Raw genomic sequence first — 6,712 nt, forward strand, 5'->3', positions numbered from 1 at the left:
TGGATTTAAACTTTTGACAGTATAAAAGAGTGGTATACAGATCGGAGGATTATATCAGCTTACCAAGTAGGACATCATACTTTAGTAAGTTTAAATTACATATTGTAAGGGATACTAACAAGAGAAATGGAGTATATAGTCAGCAATCTTCATCACAGTCATAGCAATTGTAACATCCCCTAGACTGTATGTTATAGCCACAGCCTAACAGATGGAAGAGAAACCATATCACCATTTATTACTTCTAATCTTTTTTTTCTACAGAGCAGCAGGCTTCAGCATACTTGCATAAAGCTAACTGGGCTAATGCGGTCTAGGGCAAAGACTCACAGGATTTTGACTTAAGACATGAACTGTCATTTACCATCAGTTAGCATTGCTGCTGAGTGACAGGCATTGTGAAAATGCTGTGGACATGTTTGCAAAGGCTTTACAGTTGCACTATTCAAATGCTATGCTATATTTTTCCTAGTCCTGCTAGTGTCAGAAAACGTTGTACCTGGAGATAATTACAGTTCATAGTTAAATACATGATAGGAACATAAAGAGGAATCAAATAATATGTTCACATATGTCTGTAACTGAACAATTGATACTATGCCAAAGCATCATTCTACAGACATGAGAATTACCTCGACACACCACATAGGAACTCTTAGTTCATTACATCCAGCAGCCTAATATCTGTTAAAGTAATGGTTTCAAAGTAGCGCCTCTGTATTCCAATAGCGCAGCAGGTTTAAACATACGTGCACGAAGATAACCAGACTAGTGCAGTCAATGACACTCATGAAATAGCATTCAGATCTCATATGTAACAGCCTCTGTGCAAAGACACACAGCCTGGCTCACTGCATTTGTACAATTGAAAGCACGAACATGGCTTGGCATACACATTGGCAATGATTACATCCAAAAGCAATGAAGGTATGAAATATGGCAGTGAGATTTGGACATGTCTGATGCTCATCCTATTTACATATGCTTCAATGATAAACATTGAAATACTTTATGGTGTTTGTTATAATCATTGCTGACTATATTTAAAATGGTATGAATCTTGACATATTGGGCTGTTGGGACTTACACCCTTAGAAAAATTGAATAGTACCACCTTGGTCTCAAACTCATAAGAAAAAGAAGGACAAAACATAAACCATTGCTTATTAACTGTGAATGCCAGAGGAAAACTTCATTTTTAAGTGTTAATTTCAGACATACTAATTCACAAATGAATGGATGTTCTTATGAGATGCCTGTATATGTGTTACTTTAAGTAGTTATGTTACTGCATTTGCATGTAAAAGGCTATAATTGTGGTTCTAAATAAATTTCAGATGCTTGGGGTTGCATGACTGGAGTAATACATGGGGTATGCTACACACACACACACACACACACACACACACACACACACACACACACACACACACACACACACACACACACACACACCACAAGGCATACTGTCCTAAACACATAGCTGATGTGGCCATGCAAGATCCTGCTCCCATAGTGGCACTACTTCCTCTGCTCTATCAATAGTTGAGGTGTCAAAACCCAGACATGGTAGACCACATGGTCATATTCCTGGTAGTCATCTTCATGATAACTCATCCAGCAAACATCATTCACATTCAGGTAGCACCTCAACTTCTAGACAGGACCATGGAATTAGCAGTACAACTCCTGAAAAAATCAGTTTTCCTGGTCAGGGTCGATGGCTATGAACTAACTACTCTACCATGCACATCTCACACCTGTTCGAGATGCAAGGATATAGTGCTAGCCCAGGTGCTGTGATTATGTTCATGCAAACCCACACACATATTCAAGAATATCTTGCCCATGTAATTTCACACACATACATGTTTTATATAAACAATTACTACTGAATGTTAGCAATCTGTTGTTACTAGCCCTGGAAATTGCATAAAAAACAATTAAAGTAGAGTAGAATAAATAAATGAAACTACAAAACAACAAACAAGTCCACTGAAGCTAATAAAAGAAACGATATCCAACACTGGTCTAGACTAACTAAGCCCTTTCATTCACTTAATAAATCCTTGAACTTCATCAGAGATAAAAATACATAATCAGACATAACATTTAAAAATGGAGTCATGATATCACATGACCCACTTAAGCCAATCAAACAATCTTGTGAACAGCTTGTAAATTTAAGGAAACATTTTATCTAAAAACATACTAAATGAACCAAGTAATGTACTCATGCAGTGAAACTCTATGAAGGAATAAATGCATGAAACTTACACCACTCAATGCTCTATGCATTGTTTAGTTAGAAAAAAGACTTTTGAAAAATGCAAAATCATTTCACAGTTTTTGTGCTAACATAAAGCATTTTATATTAATAAATCGTTAAGCCCAGGAGGTTTATCTGTCCTTAATCTTATCTGCCAACTGGACATATGGCATTCTAGTAAGATATTATAGTTCCCAACAAATTTGTCCATACTCACTGAATCCAGTACAAAGAACTGAAAAGCATTAAAATTTTCCTGAAATTTGGACAAGTGAGGGAATGCTTAGCCAGAGTGTTGCCATTGTATTTTTTCTTAATGGCTAAACTGTGTTCATACACTCTCCTAGCTAGCTTCCACACCGTTTTACCTACATAAAATACAGAGCAGGAATCACATGTGGCCAGGTAGGCCACTCCCAATTACAGGTGGCCAGGTAGACCACTCCCTGTGAATTGCAGCTCTACCTGTCTCTAGCCCACAGATGAAGATCCAGTGCCTTAACATGTATATTTGAACTGTTTGATATGAAGTGGCACTGCTTACATTTTCCATAGTTGTAGGTACCAAAAGAGGTCTGTGTGCTCGATGGCCTTCTTTGCTGACCTTCTCACAAGAATTTTACATCTTGACTCCTTTTATACATGAAAGATGGACCTGCCCCCAGAATCTTTGATGAATCCATATTACCCCAAATGATCTTCCAGTGTAGTGGGAAAGCTCCACTGTATTTAGTCAAGAAATTGTTGGTGTTAGTAGACACTGTTTCCTTATCAGGATCAATTTCAGAGCAAAGTATTCTCAAAATTGGTCTAGCTTTATTCAGCCTTAGTGAACCTCTGCAATGATGCTATTTAACAAATCCAAATCGTAACTTTTTTAGGATAAACAGTGTTTTTTAAAAAATTACCTCTTCTTTGAAGATTACTTCCTCACTGGTAAGCCTGCTGGGTCTTATATTTTGTCCTTTTACAACCCCTTTCTTCAAGTGGTAGGAGTGTAAACTTGTTTTGTGCAGATATTGGTTTACAAAAGTGTCTTTTGTAAAGATATTGCTCGCAAACTCACTGGTGCCTCCTTCTAATGGTAAGATGATATCCAAGTTGTTGATGGTCTTCCCATAACTGCTCAATGTAAATTCCAAAAAAGAAGTGCTGGAATTCATAAATCCATATAGTTAATTCAATTTTCTCTCAGTGCCTGTCCCCACTAAGAAAAGGTCATCAATGAATCTTCTAAAAAAGGATTGTGGGATTTCAGGTACACTTACTGCCATCAAGCCATGACCAGGTTCGCAAATACTGGGGCCACTTTTGAACCCATGGCTACTCCCAAGATTTGTTTAAAGTATTTGTCCTGGAACACAAAGAAGTTGTTTTCAAGTACAACTACTAATAATGTGCAAATGGTGTAAATCTTATCATTTCCAAAATCCAAATACTAAGTTAGGTAATATCTCAAAAATATGACAACCATCTCCTGCTAGATGCAAGTGTACAGGATACTACATCAAAGGATGCAAGGATGTAGTCATCATTAATATCCTGAATTTCACTTAACAGTTTGAGTTAGTGCCAAGAATCTTTTAAACAGAATTCTGACCTTTGAACAACCAGATTGAGGAGTTGCTCCAAAAATGGAGATGGTTTCCATTTTCTAATAAACAGCCGGCACCACTGGCCTGAATGGAGGATGTATCTTATCTTTATGTGTATTTGGGATTCCGAAAAATCTTTCCATCTTTGGCTGATCAGTCCTCAAAACCATATAAACATCGTTGTCTAAGGTACCTTGGCACAACAAGTCAAACAAGATGGTGTCAATATCAGTGAAACTTTTATTGATGTTATCCTCTGTGATTTCCTCATAATTTCCTTCATCTGCTAGAACATTGTCTATGGTTGCATTGCAAACCTTTGTGCTCATGAACACAACCATATCCCCTTTATCTGCTCTCATTACACACATTATTTTGTTTGTGGACAGTTCTCTTAGAGCATGTTTTCCTTCTAAGGACAAATGTACACTCTAGGTGTTCAACCCAGTTTCTGTCTTAGGTCCTCTTCACATATATCATGGAAGACCTGAATGGTGTTGTAAAGAGAGGAATTATAGGTGATTCTCTTAGTAAAAGCATCTGGCTTCTTGCTGAATTTGGGGTGTTGTGTAGTAGATATTGCAAATTGAATGTCCACACATATAACTTCAAATCAAGTCATGACTTTAATCATATTGGCTGGTTGTGTTGAAATGAATGAAAGCCTTTCACCAATATTGATAAATGATGGTCATTTAAAGTCATGTTGCTATGATTTAGAACCTACATTTGTCCTTCATTTTTTTCTTCCTGTTTTTTTTTCCTTTCCCCTTACTCTGCTTCTTCCCCCTGTGGTGTCCTTATATTGTTGGGGGAGTTTAAGACAAAGGAAGCTGGTGAAACAAAGAACAGGGGATGGTCAGTGGGAACTCAATTCACTGGGTTCGGTTGTTCCCTTGCCTTCGTATTAGAATCTAACTCCAGCCATGTTGTCTCAACTGAATATCTGGTACCAGCCTTATAATTCATGTAACTTTTTATACAATATGCCAGATCTGATCGGTAAGCTTCTTTATCCCTCTTGAGCTTTCCTTGTTTCCTGTTTATAATAGTAGCCACCAATCCATTGGATTTAGCTGAAATGCTGTTGTACAAGTTGCCTAACTGCAAAAAGCAACTATTGTTGTTAATGGGTCTATATTACCTTATTGAAAAACCTAGTCAGTAAACATCTGTTCACCGATGAATAAACAAAGAACTGTCACATCTTCGAACTGCCACTTCAGTGAATTTTTTCCTAGGGGAAAAAATTGCTTGGTCAACCAAAAATGAGATAATATTTCAAACCCTTCAAAGGCTGTGTCCCCCACATGCCACCTAACTAAATATACCAACTCCAAAATTGCACTACAGTGGGGAAAAGGGCAAATTCCCTATCCTTTCTCCTTGGAAAACATTTGCTGAAGTGGCCATTCAAAGACATGAGAGTTTGCTGTTTATTGGTCAGCGAACAGGCATTCATTGACTAAGTTTTTCGATAAGGCAATACAGACCAGTTTTTAATGACATCATCCAACCAGTGGATGTCTTCTTCAAGTTGACTCACTTTTAATTTGTAATTCTCGACAAGTAATTTCATTAATGAAATGCCAAAGCTATTAAACAATTTGACTAGCTCACTGAACAGTCTGCTGGTTTCACACCGTTCGGAAACTTGTTGATTCTGAGACCTAAAGGAACTTGTTCAGATCTAATGCACTCTTCCAGATATAATATTCATATTGTCATTACTTGTACTTTAACACCAAACTTTCTAGCTGAAAAATGTCCTTTTTGTAGCATTCAAAATCACTAACACCTAAGGTGCTGCTTTTAGGAAACAGGATCTGTGCAATTATTAAATCCTACACCAGTGTCACAAAAAGGGTTATCAACTCTTTTAAATATTTCATCACATAAATTGCCAGTACCTTGTATGCTCACTGCTGCTGTTTCATTAAAATGGCAAGATGAACCTGGGTGTGGATGACAGTTGTTCCGTTGGGCTCCAAGAAAAACACCGGATTGATAGATGTTCCCGGCAATTCATGTGTATGGCTCTTGGATTAAAAACTCCAGTAGTCCACAAACATCAGATACTGCTGCTGTAAGCCTTTGTATAAGCACAATCAGTTCCTCAGGGATTTGGTGGGTGGATAGTTCTAATTTTCCATCTTGGGGAGACAAGCTTCCAAGCATACCAGCTTACCACTAAAAAAAGTGTAAAAACCAACCAAAGCAGCATAGAATAAATAAAGGAAACCACAAAACAACAAACAATTCCACTGAAGCCAGTCCAACACTTGTCTAGATTAGTGCTTTCATTCATTTAGTAGTATATCCTTGAATTTCTTCAGAGATAAAAATACATACTAAGACCTAACATTGAAAAATGGAGTCATGACATCACATGCCCCACTTCAACCAATCAAACAATCTTGTGAACAGTTTGCAAATTTAAAGAAACATTGTATCTAAAACATACTTAATGAACCAAGTAATGTACTCATGCAGTAAAACTCTATGAAGCAATAAATGCATCAAAATGATAGCACTAAAGTCATAATTGATTTGAAGTTATATGGTGGAAACTGAATTTGCAGTATCTACTACACAACATCCCCCAATTCAGCAAGAAGCTAGACTTTTTTATTAAGAGAACCACCTACAGATATAATCCCTCTCTTCACAACACCATTCAGGTCTTCCATGATATATCTGAGGAGGACTAACACAGAAACTGGGTAAAAAATGAAAGTGTGAAATTTGTCCTTAGGAAAAAAAAAACAAACAAACTCTAAGAACTGTCCACAAGCAAAGAAATAAGTGTAATGAGAGCAGATAAAGGGGGTATGGCTTTGGTCATGAA

Source organism: Protopterus annectens, chromosome 11.part0, assembly GCF_019279795.1.
Source record: "Protopterus annectens isolate FY-2018-M chromosome 11.part0, PAN1.0, whole genome shotgun sequence".
Taxonomy (NCBI): Eukaryota; Metazoa; Chordata; order Ceratodontiformes; family Protopteridae; genus Protopterus; species Protopterus annectens.